The 17,500-nt window shown below is 32.9% G+C and overlaps 1 protein-coding gene and 1 long non-coding RNA gene across 4 annotated transcripts in view; one reads left to right on the top strand and one right to left on the bottom strand.

Annotated features, from left to right (window-relative positions):
- LOC147832959 (uncharacterized) overlaps window positions 1-17,500 on the top strand; it is a 155,967-nt gene that overhangs the window by 100,857 nt on the left and 37,610 nt on the right. The window lies entirely within an intron of this gene.
- si:cabz01090165.1 overlaps window positions 7,593-17,500 on the bottom strand; it is a 343,848-nt gene continuing 333,940 nt past the window's right edge. For all 3 annotated transcript variants that reach the window (XM_087291413.1, XM_087291412.1, XM_087291414.1), the window contains exon 6: window positions 7,593-11,203. The gene's annotated coding sequence lies outside the window, so the exon portion shown is untranslated. The remainder of the gene's footprint in view (window positions 11,204-17,500) is intronic.

Consider the following 17,500-nt stretch of genomic DNA (forward strand, 5'->3'; position numbering starts at 1 on the left):
ATGTGAAAAAAATATTAAAATGGATTATAATTAAATATAAAATAAGTAAAAAATTATTTAATATAAAATAAAAATTAAAATAAAATAAGATATAATAAAATTACAAATCAAAAATAATAAATTTTAAATAAAATAAAAAAATAAATAAATAAAATAAAATAACAAAATAAAATAAAAATAATAAAATGTGAGGTAAAATAAAAAGATACAATAAAACAATAATTTAAAACAAAATACAATAAAAAATTAATTATAAATATCAAATTAAATTTGGAATAAAATAAGATATAATAAAATGACAAATAAAATAATAAATAAAAATAAAATGTGAAATAAAATAAAGATGTAATAAAATGTGAAGTAAAATAAAATATAAATAAATTGACAAACAAAATATAAAATCAAATGAGATAAGATAAAATAAAAATAATAAATGTGAAATAAAATAAAAAAATGAAATTAAGTAAAAAATAATAATTAAATATGATAAAATGAGCTAAAATAAAACCACAAATAAAATAATAAATCAAAATAAAAAATGAAATGTGGAATAAAATGAGAAAAGGCTAAATAAAGATAATAAAATAAAGTGTGATATAAAATAAAATAATAAATAAATAATGAAAATAAAATAAAATAGTAAATAAAGATAATAAAATGATAAATAAAATTTAATGTGAAATAAAATAGGAAAAAATCGAATGAAGATAACAAAATAAAATGTGAAATAAAATAAAAAATAAAGTACAATAAAAATTAAATAAAGTGTGAAATAAAATAAGATTTAAAAAAATATATATAATAAAAATAATATGATGTGAAATAAAATAAAACAAAACATTTGTGAAACAAAATAAAAAAGATAAAATAATGAAATAATGAAACAAAAAATTAAATAGGAAACAACATTTGAATAAAACAAGATAAAATAAAATTACAAATACAATTATAAATTAAAACTTAAAATGAAATAAAATTTTAAAATAAAATAAAAAGATAAAATAAAAATAAATGTAAAAATAAAATACAATTTAAAATTAATAAATTAAATGTTATTAATTACATATGAATTAAAAATGTAAATAAAACAAGATAAAATAAAATCACAAATAAAATACTAAACAAATATTTAAAATAAAAAGAAATGTAAAAAAAAAAAATAAATAAATAAAGATAATAAAATTAATAACTAATAAAAATTTAAGCATCGCTTTCACGCTGTCATTTTCCTCTCTTGGCTTGTTTTCTTACATAGAGCATGTTTTCAAGATTGTATCTGTGTTGTGTGTTTTAAAAGAGCATTTTGACAGCTGATTTAAAAGAAATGGAGGATCTTCATTACTTTAGCATGCAGCTCTGGGTTCATCAAGTGCACATCTTGATCTGACTAGATTTCTGAGCTCACAGTGAAGGGAAAATCCATTGCAAAAGGGGAAACTCCCTCAGTAGACAACATACTATCATGATCAAGTGTTCGAGTCTGTGATGGCCATGAGATGCTGCGACCATGAGAGACTGCAATCAGAGCTGCGTTACAACATCCGTACGGAAACCAATAGAAGATAAAAAGAAAGAGGAAAAAAGATAGTCATAGTGAAGTGAGCTTTGCACAAAAAAAGTCTCTTACATAACAGTAAACGCTAATTGTCTGAAAATGGCTGATTTCTTTGAAGCACTCATATTAGACACACTGGATGTGTTCCAAAACCTAATGAGCTTCTTATGTAGGCGATATTTAAAAATTTATTGTGCTTCGTAAGACAGAAACAAAAAATTAAAACAAAAATTTGAATAAATAAATAAAAAAATAATAAACAAATATTAAATAGTATCATAAAATAAAATTAACAATAAATTAATATTAATATTATAAAATAAATAATAATACATTTTATAATAAAATAAAATTAAATACAGTGAAATTAATAATAAGTACATAATAATAATGCGTTTTAAATAAAATAAAAAATTACAATACATTTTAAAATAAAATAATAAATAATGATAAATTAATCAAATAAAATAAATAATAAGACATTTTGTAATAAAATAAAAATAAAAATAAAATTGAATTAATAATAAATAAATAATACATTTAAAATAAAATTAATAAATTTAAATAAAATAAATAATAAATAAATGAATAATAATGGATTTTGAAATAAAAATAATAAATAATAATATTAAATAATAATATATTTTATAATAAAATAAAATTGAATTATGTAAAATTAATAATAAATAAATATGAATACATTTTAAAATTAAATTAAAGATTAATAAAGAATAAATAATAAGGCATTTTATAATGAAATAAAATTAATAATAAATAAAGTAAAATAAATAAAAAATAAATAATTATAAATTTTGTAATAAAATAAAATACAATGTAATTAATAATAAACAATTAATAATACATTTAAAAAAAAAATATTCTATTTATACAAAACAAAATAAATAATAGATAAATAAATAATAATACAATAGAAAAAATAAATAATAAATGAAAAATAAGTAATAATACATTTCATAATAAAATAAATTAATAAATAATAATAAAATAATAAAATATATAATAAATAATAATACATTTACAATAAAATAAAATGATAAATAAATTATATATATATATATATATATATATATATATATATATATATATATATATATATATATATATATATATATATATATATGTATATATATATATTTTTTTTTTTATTTATTTATTTTTTTTTATTTACATATATAAATTATTATTTTTTTTTTTCCTGAAAAGTCATTTGTCTAGACCTGGCATTCCTGATTTGTCAGCATTAGTTTGGATGCTTGGGGCTTTTTATCTCAACAACAGAAGACATGAGTTTACAGTCTAAAGAAAGTGACCCGTGTTTGTGTGTGTGTGTGTGTGTGTGTGTGTGTGTGCGTGTGTGCGCGTGTGTGCGTGTGTGCGTGTGTGCGTGTGTGTGTGTGTGTGAAAGATGAAGCTGTCCTCTGGCTGAATTACATTTGTGTAATTTCTACATTAGGCTTGATTTGCATGTTTATCAGAAGACCTGCTCCTCTGTTTTACGGCCTGCATGCACATTCACACTGATAAACTGCCCCATAACCACACACTGAGGCATTGTGGGTAATAACCAGCCACAGCGAGATGATTTCCAACCCCTTGCTCACATCAGTCTGAAGGAATCTGCAAACATTAGCAGTTTATTGATGCTATTTTAGTGTCGGCAGGGCTTTAATACTGGCAGATCAGAATCATCATCATAACAGAAAGCAAGCAGGGTGTGTCTGATTTAAATAAGACGAGGTTGGTTTTTTTATTCTGACAAAATAAATAAAACATGACAGTTCTGACCGGATGGTTTAGGTGTGAACATATACATATAGTGCATTAATATTTAATAAAGTGAACATATTGTACAAACAATGAAGAGAGGAGCAGAATGCAAGAAGTTTTATTTTTTTCTACAGCTGGGAGTTATTTAAAACTTGAAAATATAGATAATTTCAGCAAGGATTCCTCAGAAAACTGTCTAAAACAAACTAATCTTAAAAGTTCTGGGGGGGGGGAAGTTTCATTATTAATATATTTGTTTTTCTGTATTTTAAATGAATAAATAATGAATGAATAAATAAAAAAATAATGAATGAATGAATACAAAAATAAATAAATTAATTAAATATATATTTTTTCTAAATTAATAGAAAATATAAGGAAAACATAATGCATTTTAAATGTATATATTTAAAAAAATAAGGTTATTATATATATATATATATATATATATATATATATATATATATATATATATATATATATATATATATATATATATATATATATATATATATTTATACTACTGCATCACATTAATTAAACAATAATAAATAAATAAATAAATAAATAAAATAAAATTGGGCCTATGCAGTGGCGCAGTAGGTAGTGCTGTCGCCTCACAGCAAGAAGGTTGCTGGTTTGAGCATCGGCTGGGTCAGTTAGCGTTTTTATGTAGAGTTTGCATGTTCTCCCTGCGTTCGCGTGGGTTTCACTGCGTGCAAATATATAGTTTTATTCCCTTAAGACGGCTTTTAAGATTTAAAATATTTATTGAAAAGGTTTTTGCATAATAAATACATAAATGCAAAAAAATAAATAGATAAATAAACAAACAAATAAAGATGAGTTATTTATCATTTTCCAATCGAATATTAAATATTTTACATTTTAAATATATTAAAAACATAATAGAGGCGATGCTGTGGCGCAGTAGGTAGTGCTAGAGGTCGCTGGTTCTAGCCTTGGCTGGGACAGTTGGCGTTTCTATGTGGAGTTTGCATGTTCTCCCCGTGTTGGCGTGGGTTTCCTCTGGCTGCTTCGGTTTCCCCCACAGTCCAAACACATATGGTAAAGGGGAATTGGGTAGGCTAAATTGTCCGTAGTGTGTGAGTGTGAATGAGTGTGTGTGGATGTTTCCCAGTGATGGGTTGCAGCTGGAAGGACATCCACTGTGTAAAACGTGTACTGGATAAGTTGGCGGTTCATTCCACTGTGGCGACCTCAGATTAATAAAGGGACTAAACCGAAAAGAAAATGAATGAATGAATAAAACATATTGGGGAGGCATGGTGGCTCAGTGGTTGCCTCACAGCAAGAAGGTCGCTGGTTGGAGTTCCGGCTGGGTCAGTTGGTATTTATGTGTGGAGTGTGCATGTTCTCCTCGTGTCGGCGTGGGTTTCCTGTGGGTGTGGCGAACCCTGATGAATAAAGGGAATAAAATAGGATTATTATATAAATTAAAAAGTTGAAGGAAAATGAATGAATGAATGAATAAAAACATAAAATACCTTAAAAAAGAATATATATATATATATACTATTTTAAACAATTGTTTAATGTTAGTGCTTATTTTTTATGTGTCTGTTTGATGTGCGTGTAAAAGTTTAGCCGAAAGTGTTTGTGCTTGCACAAGTGTGTGTGTGTGTGTATGTGTGTGTGTAGTGACATCATGTGGAGATGAGAGTCATTACCGCTTCACTCCTGCAGCAGAAACGCTTCAGGATCCAGATAATAATCAATGCATCTGTGAAGATCTGACAAGACAAACACATTCTCTCTCCAGTATTGAGATTATGAGTAATGAGTTATTATCCAGGACTGAAAATCACTAGTGTGTGATACGGGTTCTGCTCGGCTTCACTTCCATTACACTCTCAGCCCTAAAGAACTGCTCAAAACACCCTTCAGTGTGTTGCATTAGGATGATATTCGCACCACCACAAGCCAGAGCAAGTCTGGAATAAAGATGAGGCATTATTTAGGACACATCTGATCTGATTTGATCATACATGCCATATATATATATATTCATTGATTCATTCGTTTTCTTTTCGGCTTAGCCCCTTTATTAATCCGCCACAGTGGAATGAACCGCCAACTTATCCAGCATATGTTTTATGTAGCGGATGCCCTTCCAGCCGCAACCCATCACTAGGAAACACTCATTCATATTCATTCACACACATACATAATGGACAACTCAGCACTCGGAGGAAACCCAAGCCAACAAGGGGAGAACATGCAAACTCTACACAGAAACACCAACTGACCCAGACGAGGCTTGAATCAGTAACCTTCTAGCTGTGAGACAATTGTGCTACCCACTGTTATACAGTTTAAGTCAGATTTATTAGCCCCCCTTTGAATGTTTTTATTAATATTTGCTAAATGATGTTTAACAGATTCAGCAAATGTTCACAGTATGTCTGATACCGTTTCATTTAGTTTAACTTAAATGTATAATAACTATAATAATATTATAAATTATTATAATAACGGATAATAATATAAATAAATACATGTATAAATAATTTAAAATGTACATACATGACTAAAAAGTTTTTAAATAGAAATATATTAATAATAAAAAGTGTACAATAATATTACAAACCAATTCACTTCATGTTTGTATATTCAGGAATTATTCTATTTTTTACCATTTAATATTTATTCATTTTCTTTTCGGCTTAGTCTCTTTATTTATCCGGGGTTGCCACAGCGCAATGAACCGCTAACTTATCCAGCATATGTTTTACGCAGCAGATGACCTTATAGCTGCAACCCATCTCTGGGAAACATCCATACACTCTTATTCACACTCATATACACGTGCATACATACATGCCAGACTCATTCTGGAAACATAGTCCCGCGGACATTTCTGGAGACCGCAAAATACGTCTCTGGTGGTACGTATTTGTGCAGTTTTTGTTTTCGCGAATCTGCGGGAGACCGCCGTGTACGATTTTTTTCCCCTCTCGTGAGCGCCGTTCGTTCCCACGCTGTTCTCGTGTAAAGCCACCGGAGGATGCTGTCGAGTGACCGACTGACTGGAGGACTGAATGATTGACTGGGCGACCGGCCAATCAGCCGACCCACTCTTCTCCTCCTCCTTCCCTAAACCCTACCGGTTTTACCGATTGACCCGCCCCCGGCCGGCCCGCTCACTTCCCTAAACCCAAGCAACAATTTATAAAGGCCATCCAGAAGAAGAAAAGCCCTCGTCTGATTTTGACCACGATTTCAGATTTCACTACATTCTCACCCTATGAACTCGTTCACTTTATTTTTTGGATTCTGTTTCTGTCTCACCTGATTTCTGGAACCCGCTCCACCGACATACATGACAAGCTAATCGGACAAACCGATTGCGGCGGGAAAGCCCTCCACATCACTGAAAAAAATTATTCAAAGATGATTCCTTGGATTTACTAAATTATTTACGTTAATAGGTTGTAAACTATTTATTTGGGCTGAATTTAAACAAACGAATTAAGCTGAACATTATTCTATTTAAATTGTTTAAACTCAACACAAATAAATTGTTTGCAACATTTCTGCATGCAACACCTTTTTGTTGCTGTTAGCCGGCGAGCACGAACAGGAGCGGCATCATACCGCCCCATAATGTTCGCTTAAAACAATGAAATGCAGCCATACGTTCCTCCGGCCACATAAATCGCAGTCTCCAGAAACATCCGCGGGACTACGTTTGCAGAATGAGCTTGGGTTGATATTTTTAGACCGACCGCTCATGTTCAAAATACACCAGTTACCCACCGCTCCCATGCTTTATTCGGAAATTTAGTCCTGCGCCGCAAGAAATCTGGTCGGGTTCCGAGGCTCCCGAGGGAATGCAGACCTCTAGTACAAAGTCAATCTGACGTCATGTTGACGTCCTCTGCCTGCTGGGAAACTATGCAGTTTTAGCAATCTGCATATTTTACTAAAAAGACAACCCTGATATAAATGAACACATTTCTCTGCGAAAATGAGCATTTTAGCCACTGTGCATTGCTGAAATCCATTCATGATTTCCAGTAAATGATGGCATTGGCCTCCAGACACACAATGCACAGAACGGGACCCATAAAGACATACTTGATCAAACCAGATGCATTAGAAACATTTTTATGTGTGCATACATTCATAAACCTCTCTTATGTTCACATTTACCTTAATAATGCAAACAAGGTCAGCGACGCTCAATCAAAAACACCTGATTAATGAAAACCCATTTCCACAGGCCTTGAAGAAAAATACTTTATTTCTTTATAAATCCACATAGAGTACCTATGAAAGCATAAAATTCCATCCCACATTTTTTCTTTTTATTTTTTTTATATGATCATTTTCGCCTTTAAGTCAGATGATTAAACTCAGAGATGGCTGAAGGTGTACTTCACATACAAATACGTCCACAGTCAACTGGAGGGGAGAATAAAAGAAGAGTGTTTATTCAGCAGTGTGCTTATCATACTCGCACACTCGGATATAGAGTTCTCCGTCAATCCTCGATGATACGCGAGAGATTGGGAAAGTTTTTAGTGCATTGGGATAATCGATGATCTCTCCTGTTTGACCTAATCTGCAGATCCCAAGAACACACTGCAATGTTTGTTAATCAGCTGCGTATCGATCCGTCCGTGTGTTTCAGAGAGACGCAGAGAGAGAGAGAGAGTCATTAGCTGAGACAATACAGACGAATCCATAATAAAGTGCTCCTGAAGGCGCACAAACGTTAACTCGATAGCAGTTCAGTCAATATTCCAATCGTAGGGTTGTCAAAAGTATCGAATTCGCTACTGATATTTTAAAAACATCCATTTCTCGCAAGCTTTTGAGTGCTGTTTAACACTGCTGATTGGCCATGGTGTTCATGTACTCACCAGCAGTGACTGTGATTGGCTGTGAAGGTCATCAGTTCACCGAGTGCAAACACACATACATGAAGCATTTCAATGTCGCGTCTATCAGCTGATCTGTCAATGAGCTGATATATGAGTGATCTGCTGGTGGATCCACTGATCTACAAAGCTTTGAAATGCTCCAGTGTCCTGTAGGGGTGTCCAAAGTAATTATTTCTTCGATTCACTACGATGCAGTTGCAAACAGTTCATTATCAGTTCAGTAAAAGATTATATTGGGTAATTAGATACTGACGTCATTTATCTGATATGCGCTATGGCGCAGTAGCTTACTGTGGCGATGGATGAGTAATTAAAAGGCTCCAACTACTCAGTCCACATGATCTAGACCCTGCAACCATTTTTTTATATTCTGACGCACTTCCTAGAGAAACGAAATATTGAATGAGAAAACAATAGGCGTGGCTTGTTTTTTCTACTGCGAGCTGATTGGATGTAGTAAAGCAGGTGTTTTAAACAGAAAGACAGGGAAAGGATTTTGGGAGAGTTATTACAATCTAACTCTGACTCCTCCTGCTTATAATTTCTGTTTGTTGTCAAAAATGACTGCTGGAGGGGGCGTGGTTAGGTGTTAGCCCCGCCCAATAGCTAAGACAGACGTAATCTAACAAACGCATTTTCAGATTTCAATTAAAGATAACAAGGGCAAACTATTTTTCTTTTTTCTTAATGACATGCACTGATGAATCGTTCACAACAAAACTACTGTAGCAAGGCGAGCTGACAAAATCAATATGGTTAGTTTTGATTTCATGTGTACTTTAAAAAGAAAACAATGAACTGCTTGTGTCTGCAAAGCGAGATTTCTCCTCCGCGTTTACCCCGGCTGTTCTTCAGTCTTTGGTGAACAGCGCTGACCATTACAGCCCTTTCTGCTGAGCGCATGAACTCAATGACCAATCATAGGGGTTTAAAACCTATTGTGTTGTAAGGGAAAATAAAATAAAAAAAGTGCACAGAGATATTGATTTTAACCAAATCAAAGATATGATAATCGAACCGAAGCGTAAGATCAGTGTCGGTTCACACCCCTAGTGTCCATGTATCTGCTAATATGTCTCAATCACACACCTGTCAACACTGGGATGTAAAAATAAGGGATATGCCCACCGAAATAAAGGATATTTCTCCCCCTTTCTTAAAAAAATGACTAAATATGTTTATCTGGAGCTGTTTTATTGTAAATAAACAGTTAAACGGTCAGCAATATCATTCATTATTATGAATAGCTATTAAAAACGAAATATAATCAAGTTATCAAATCTCATTAATCTTTTCTTTACTGTATAACTTACACATTCTGATTAAAGAGCGCCGAAGGAATCTCTCATTTGTTTAGATTTTTTGTTTGATTACATTAAATAACAGCAGTGTCACTTTAAAAATGCACACATCTAACGTTATAATAAAAGCATTCGATTGCTTACCAAATTTTTTATGCTAATTTAGGACAAAATTAGTTGTGCTTAAAGCCCCGCCCCTGCCAAGATCTCTAGATGTTATTAATATTAATTATGTGTAGATGTCTGTTCAAACACGCACTTTTGCTCCGTTTCAAATCACGTGTACAGAATTTGTTTGGGAAGCGCGTAAGCGGACAGTCACGCACTGCTATATGACTGTTTTGAGGATTGCGTAGGAGGATCAACGACACCTGTATTAAAAAGGAAAGTCAATCCCTCTGTTTTTATATTTATTTCAAAAAGTTTTCATGCCTAAATACAACAAAAGCGCAGAACAGACTCACATTTAGGAGGAAAGGGGCGACCCCTGGTGGTTCGGATGTATGGGTTACATAAAGGGAGGATTGGCTCTTCAATGTTTATTGCCACCCTTCCGATAGAGACTGAAAATACGGGAAAATACTTTTAGGGGATGATAGCGGGATAGAACTGTAAAATACAGGTGAATCCCAGGACAACAGGAGGGTTGACAGGTATGCAATTAGCACCATAGCTCATTCATCAGTAGGTCGTGTGCACAAATTTTGTGCACTAGAAAAGGCACTGATGAGATTGGTTCACTGAGTGTGACATGAGAACGTCTTCATTGTACATCATCAAAATTGGAGTTTATAAACAACAGCAGAACTAATCTTTTTCATATGTTAATGTATTAATATTACACGTTTTAAGGTTTATCATAGCTAAATATTTAGATTATTTCATATACAAGCAACATTTCAGCCTTTACACAGATGTAAATGTTTGCTAGATTTTTCCGAATCTGTCAAGCGATGATCGTTCATGTTAAAATAATAAATAATGTATTCTTTTTGGAAAAAACGACTCTTGTTTGTTGTTCTGTTTGATGATTTAGGTTATGTTATTCAATATTTGTGCTTTCGAACTTCCGTTATAGGCGCAGAGTGCGTAGCGATGCACCCCGAGATTCATGTGGTGAACCGATGACCTTTACAGCCAATCACAGTCATTTCTGTTGAGCACATGAGCACGATGACCAATCAGTGGTGTTTATGAACGTTTTCAACAGCGCTTAAATGTTAGTATGTTTTTCAAATTTCACTACAGATTGGTACCGAAGTCAATACTTTTGTCAGCATTAATCCATCGAGTCTTTCGGAGCCTTCGGGAGAATGTTAAATCCACACGCTTCAATCCTTTGGCACTGCACTGGACCGTCGCAATTGAACATTTCCCATAATATTTGACTGAAACATCCGCGGCGTATTCCCAAAGCGTTTCCCTCCGTGAAGTGAATTGATGATGATTCTCTTTCTATATTTAAAAAAGCAAAAGAAAGAAAACATTGCTTGTGTGCTCCAGAGAGGCACATACTGTAATATCCACGGTCTGGGAGAGTCTTGCATAAAGAAGGCTGTTGGGTTTTGCCTCGCCGCCGCCGCTGCGTGTCCTGCTAATAGATTGGATCCATTGGCATCCTGCATTTAGCTTCCAGACTGTGGGTTTGCCTTTAAAACAACAACAAAAGCGAGAGATTAGAAACAGGAGGACATTTGATGATGTTACAGATTTTGATCTTTATCTTGTGATAATGGACATACACAATATTGATATTATGGACGCTTCAAAATACAGTGAATAATTATTTATGATTTGTCTTTTGAAGGGGACCTATTATGCTCCTTCATACAAGATGTAAAATAAATTCCAGCTCAAAATACCACACATAAGTTTTCTAACTCTCTCAAACTGTCCCTTTTATGCTTTGATCCTAATTATGCTGTTTTAGTGACTGCCTCTTTAAATTCAAATGAGATTGTGTTCTTTTTAAAAGAGGGTGGAGCTACAAAAGCCTGTGTGTCAGCATAGTGGCAGATTCACAACACTTAAGACCGATGGCTGCTTCTCACTCGGGGCTGTTTATATTAATGAGTGAGAAATTGTCACTAGTGGGTGGGGCTTTCCCCATCTGATGATAACTTTAATATTGATCCCTAATAAAACTAAATTATGATGCATTAACTAACATTTACTAATGTGACTTTGTTTTAAATGGCTACCTATTGTACTTCGTCATTATTCTGCAATATAATTTAAATAATTTTATTTTTGGGTAATTATACATGTTAAAGCAATAATTCTGCAGCTCTGAAACTCTGAAATTGCACGTTTTTCTCAACTAATGAAAAAACTAACTAATCCTAAAATATTAAATTCAAACAAACAATAAAAAATATGTTGCATCCCTATTAACAATCATATGAGAATGATGACTACTAAATAATTTACAATAACTAGCAAACTAACTAAACTGCTAAATAATTTTTATAACCTAACTAACTAACTAACTAACTAACTAACTAACTAACTAACTAACTAACTAACTAACTAACTAACTAACTAACTAACTAACTAACTAACTAACTAACTAATAATTTACAACCCAACTTAACATACTAACTATCAAACTAAACTCAATTCAATACTTTAGTTACTTACTAGCTTAGTTAGGTAGTTAGCTAGTTAGTTAGTTGGGTTATGTAAATTATTTTGTTGAGTTAAGTTAGTTTGCTAACTATTAAGTTAGCTAGTAACTAACTAAATTATTGAGTTTAGTTTAGTTAGTTTATTAGTAAGTTAAGTTGAGTTGTAAATTATTGGTTATTGAAGTTAGTTAGTTAGCTAGTTAGTTAGTGAGTCAGTTATATCTAGCAAACTTAACCCAACTAACTAACTAACTAACTAACTAACTAACTAACTAACTAACTAACTAACTAACTAACTAACTTTTCAATTCAATTCACCTTTATTTGTATAGCGCTTTTACAATGTACACTGTGTAAAGCATCTTCACATAAAAGATAATTGGAAATTGAACAGCACTGTTTTAATTTACTGAGTTTAAGTTCAGTTCAGTTCAGCTTAGCTCAGTTCAGTTTGGTTTAATAATCACTACACTGAAGAGCAAATCCATTGATGTGTAGCTCTATAGATCCCGAACCATTCAAGCCAGTGGCGACAGCGGCGAGGAAAAAACTTCACCAATTGGCGAAAGTGAAAAAAAAAAAAAAAAACCTAGAGAGAAACCAGACTCAGTTAAGCACGACCATTTCCATGTGTTACTGCAGTCTCAGTGACGGAGGCTGGAAGCTGAACCTAACTAACTAACCAACTAACTAACTAACTAACTAACTAACTAACTAACTAACTAACTAACAAACTAACTAACTAACTAACTAACTAACTAACTAACTAACTAACTAACTAGTTACTAACTAATTTATTAAGTCACTAACTAGCTAACTAACTATACTCAAAAACTAATCATTTACAACTTAACTAACTAATAAATTACATGAACCCACTAACTAACTGATTATAGCTTTGCAGTTTAGGTCCTGACAATAGCATTTGTAATGATAAAAGCAATTAATCACAACAAGAATATGTGAAACCTGAGGTTAAAAACATGAAAGGCAAAGGAATAGGTGAAATCTGAATTGACAGCACCAATTCAACAGGAAAAGATCTCTCGCAGAAGACATTTCACCTGTGGTAAAGTGACCTTTACACATTTTACACCTTAACATCCAGCTCAGGTGTTTGTGCGGTCCAAGGGCTAAACGGGGTCTAAAACATCAGAAATGCAATCTGACAGAAAGTGCCTGATGCCTGTTTAAAATACCCATTGTGTTTAATGCTCTAGATGCAGATTCATGTTGCTAAAAATAAAAGCCCAATGTCATACTGTCAACACTACTGTGATAGGATTGATTGCCAGGGAACATTGACTTTGTAAGTGACTCCCATTGAAATTTGATCTCAGGTGCTCACGGAGGATTCACTTGAGATGCATGAGCAGCAGTCTGTCTCTCCTGACCCCTAATGATCTGATACCAGTTTTAAAGCAGGATTAGCAGATTTACCATGTTTACACACACACACACACACACACACACACACACACACACACACACACACACACACACACACACACACACACACACACACACACACACACACAGTGAAAGTGTAAAAGTTAGATTTTTTCCAGACTAGAACAAACAAAACTGATATAAAATCCTTTTCACTGAAATTGCACTTTTTTCTTTAACTAATAAGAAACTACCAATTAATCCTAAAATATTAAATTCAAACAAACAATAAAAAATGTGTTGCATCACTATTAACCCTCATATGAGCACGGTGAAAAGTTATTTATAAATGTATATTTAAATATTTTAAAATATATTAACTTATTTTTTTTCAAGGAAATGATGTAAATATTGTAGATAAAAGGTTTTTGGCTCATAAAACACTTAAGCAACTAACTAACTAACTAACTAACTAACTAACTAACTAACTAACTAACTAACTAACTAACTCATTTATTTACCAACTAAATACATTTACTAATTAAGCTAACTAACTACAGATAATTAAACTCAACTAAATCATTTAGATAAACTAGCAAACTAACCAAACTCAACTAAATACTAACTATCTAAATAACTAACTAAACTCAATAAATAATAATTTACAACTCAACTTAACAAACTAACTATCAAACTAACTAAACTCAACTAAATTATTTAGCTACTAACTAGCTAACTTACTAACAAGCAAACCAACTAAACTCAAATAAATATTTTAGTTCACCCAACTAACTAACTTACTAACTAACTAACTAACTAACTAACTAACTTACTTACTAACTAACCTCAAATAAATATTTACCTAACTAACTACATTTAACTACATACATAATTTACATAACCCAACTAACTAACTTACTATAACTAACTAACTAACTAACTAACTAACTAACTAACTAACTAACTAACTAATTTAGTTACTAATTTACTAACTGACTCACTAACCAGCTAAGTAATTAACTAAACTCTATAATAATTTACAACTTAACTAACTAATAATTAACATAACCCAACTAACTAACTTACTAACTAAAATCAACTAACTTATTTAGTTACTAACTAGCTAACTTACTTACTAGCAAACTAACTAACTAAACTGAACTAAATAATTTACCGAACTAACTACAGTAAACTTAACTTAATGATTACCTAACCCAACTAACTTACCAACTTAACAAATATCTAACCAACTAATCATCCAGATCTAACTACGGTCTAACTGAGGCTCATCTGCAGATAATTGTGCTTGAAATACTAAAAGTTGCCAAATCCACAAAGATAAACACATAATTAAGTCGATCATTAAAAGTGAATAGCTAACTTCATAATGATGCGGCTGCAGCTCGCCAGCTTGTGTACAGGTTGACAAGGCCATTCCGAAAAACAATAAACGTAATCTGTATCAGAGGAAACGGCACCCGAGGATACGCAAACACTGTTCCCACAACATCAGCTGAGCTTGCATAAACAAACAGAGCGGGCGAATATGCAGAGCACATGCTAATTGGACATTTAACGACTTCATTAACTCTGAACATCATCAATGTAGTGAGACGTTCCCTCCAGATATAATGCAGAATTAACAAAGCCGCAAAGCTGCAGCAAAGATGACCCTTAGCAAAACCATGGTTTCAGCTAGCTGGTTATCTGCAGAATGGATAAGCCTCGCTAATGCTAGGCCTCATTCAGACGGCTATTTTTTATTTTCACCATAATACCTTTAGCAAATATTCAGTTAAATGAAGTCACTGTTCCAAAAAAAGATGGCTACTACAGTTTTAATATAAGAAAAATGTGGTTAACAGGCTTTGTAAAGGGATGTTTCAGCTAGCTAGTTGTCTGCTGAGAGATATTACTATTGCTAGGTCTCATTCAGATGACTATTTTTTATTTTTACCATAGTAACTGTAGTAAATTTGCAGTTAAATGGAAGCCAATGTGCCAAAAAACATGGTTACTATAATTTTGCTAGAAAAAAACGTGGTTAACAAGCTTGTAAGGGGATAAGTTTCAGCTAGCTAGTTTCCTTCAGAGAGATACTGCTAACGCTAGGTCTCATTCAGATGGCTTTTATTTTTACCATGGTAACTGTTTTAAATTTGCTGTTAAATGGAAGCCAATGTGCCCCCCATCAAAAAAAAAAAAAAAAAGAAAAGAAAAAACATGATTACTACAATTTCACTGTAGTTTCAGCTAGCTAGTTATCTGCAGATAGCTATTGCTAATGCTAGGTTTCAGTCGGATGGCAAATTTTTTTTATTTTTACCATGATAACTGTAGTAAATTTGCAGTTAAATGGAAGCCAATGTGCCCAAAAAACATGATTACTACAATTTCACCGTGGTTTCAGCTAGCTAGTTTCCAGAAGAGAGGGCAAGCCTCGCTAATGCTAGGCCTCGTTAAGGTGGCTATTTTTTTTTCACCATGTTAGCGAACATGCAGTTAAAAAGAAGTCACTGTGTTAAAAAAAACATGGTTACTACAATTTTGCCATTAAAAAACATGGTTAACAAGCTTTGTAAGGGGATAAGTTTCAGCTAGCTAGTTGTCTGCAGAGAGATAATGCTAGGCAGATAGCTATTGCTAATGCTAGGTCTCATTCGGATGGCAATTTTTTTTATTTTTACCATGGTAACTGTAGTAAATCTGCAGCTAAATGGAAGCCAATGTGCCCAAAAAAAATGATTACTACAATTTCAGCTAGCTAGTTATCTGCAGAGAGACATTGCTAATGCTAGGTCTCATTTGTATGGCTATTTTTTTACCATGGTAACTGTTATAAATTTGCAGTTAAATGGAAACAAATGTGCCAAAAATCCATGATTACTTCAATTTCACCATGGTTTCAGCTAGTTTTCTGCAGAGAGGACAATCCTCGCTATGCTAGGCCTCGTTCAGAAAGCTAGTTTTATTTTAACCACGTTAGCAAACAAGCAGTTAAAAGGAAGTCAGCGTGTTAAAAAAACATGGTTACTACAATTTTGCCATTAAAAAACATGGTTAACAAGCCTTATAAAGGGATAAGTTTCATCTAGCTAGTTGTCTGCAAAGAGATATTGCCAGGCAGATAGCTATTGCTAATGCTAGGTCTCATTCAGATGGCTTTTTAAATTTTTACCATGGTAACTGTAGTAAATTTGCAGTTAAATGGAAGCCAATGTGCCCAAAAAAACATGATTACTACAATTTCATTGTCTTTTCAGCTAGCTAGTTTCCTGCAGAGAGGGCAAGCCTCGCTAATGCTTGGCCTCGTTTAGACGGCTATTTTTATTTTCACCATGTTAGCAAACAAGCAGTTAAAAGGAAGTCAGCATGTTAAAAAACATGGTTACTACAATTTTGCCATTAAAAAAACATGGTTAACAAGCTTTATAAAGGGATAAGTTTCAGCTAGTTAGTTTTCTGCAGAGAGATATTGCTAATGGTAGGTCTCATTCAGATGGCTTTTTAAATTTTTTACCATGGTAACTGTAGTAAATCTGCAGTTAAATGGAAGCCAATGTGCCCAAAAACATGATTACTACAATTTCACCGTGGTTTCAGCTAGCTAGTTTCCTGCAGAGAGGGCAAGCCTTGCTAATGCTAGGCCTCGTTCAGATGGCTATTTTTAGCACAGCGTGTCCTGCTGCAGTCTGGAGGGATTCTGGCTGCAAACGGCTGTCAGCAGGGCAGGAGGAGAGAGTTGCAGACCATTTCTGTGCTGCACAACAAATAGTAATTACCTTCTACTATGGGTCTGCTGGTATTCCACAACATCCCACCCCTCAGATTAACCCATTTGTCTCAATATCTGAGACTCGAGGCCTTTACCCTTTTATCTCACTCTCTAAACCCCATCACAATACTCATATCGGCTCTTTCTTCATCACG

The sequence above is a fragment of the Danio rerio genome, chromosome 18, assembly GCF_052040795.2.
Source record: "Danio rerio strain M-AB ecotype USA chromosome 18, GRCz13ab, whole genome shotgun sequence".
NCBI classification, from domain to species: Eukaryota; Metazoa; Chordata; class Actinopteri; order Cypriniformes; family Danionidae; genus Danio; species Danio rerio.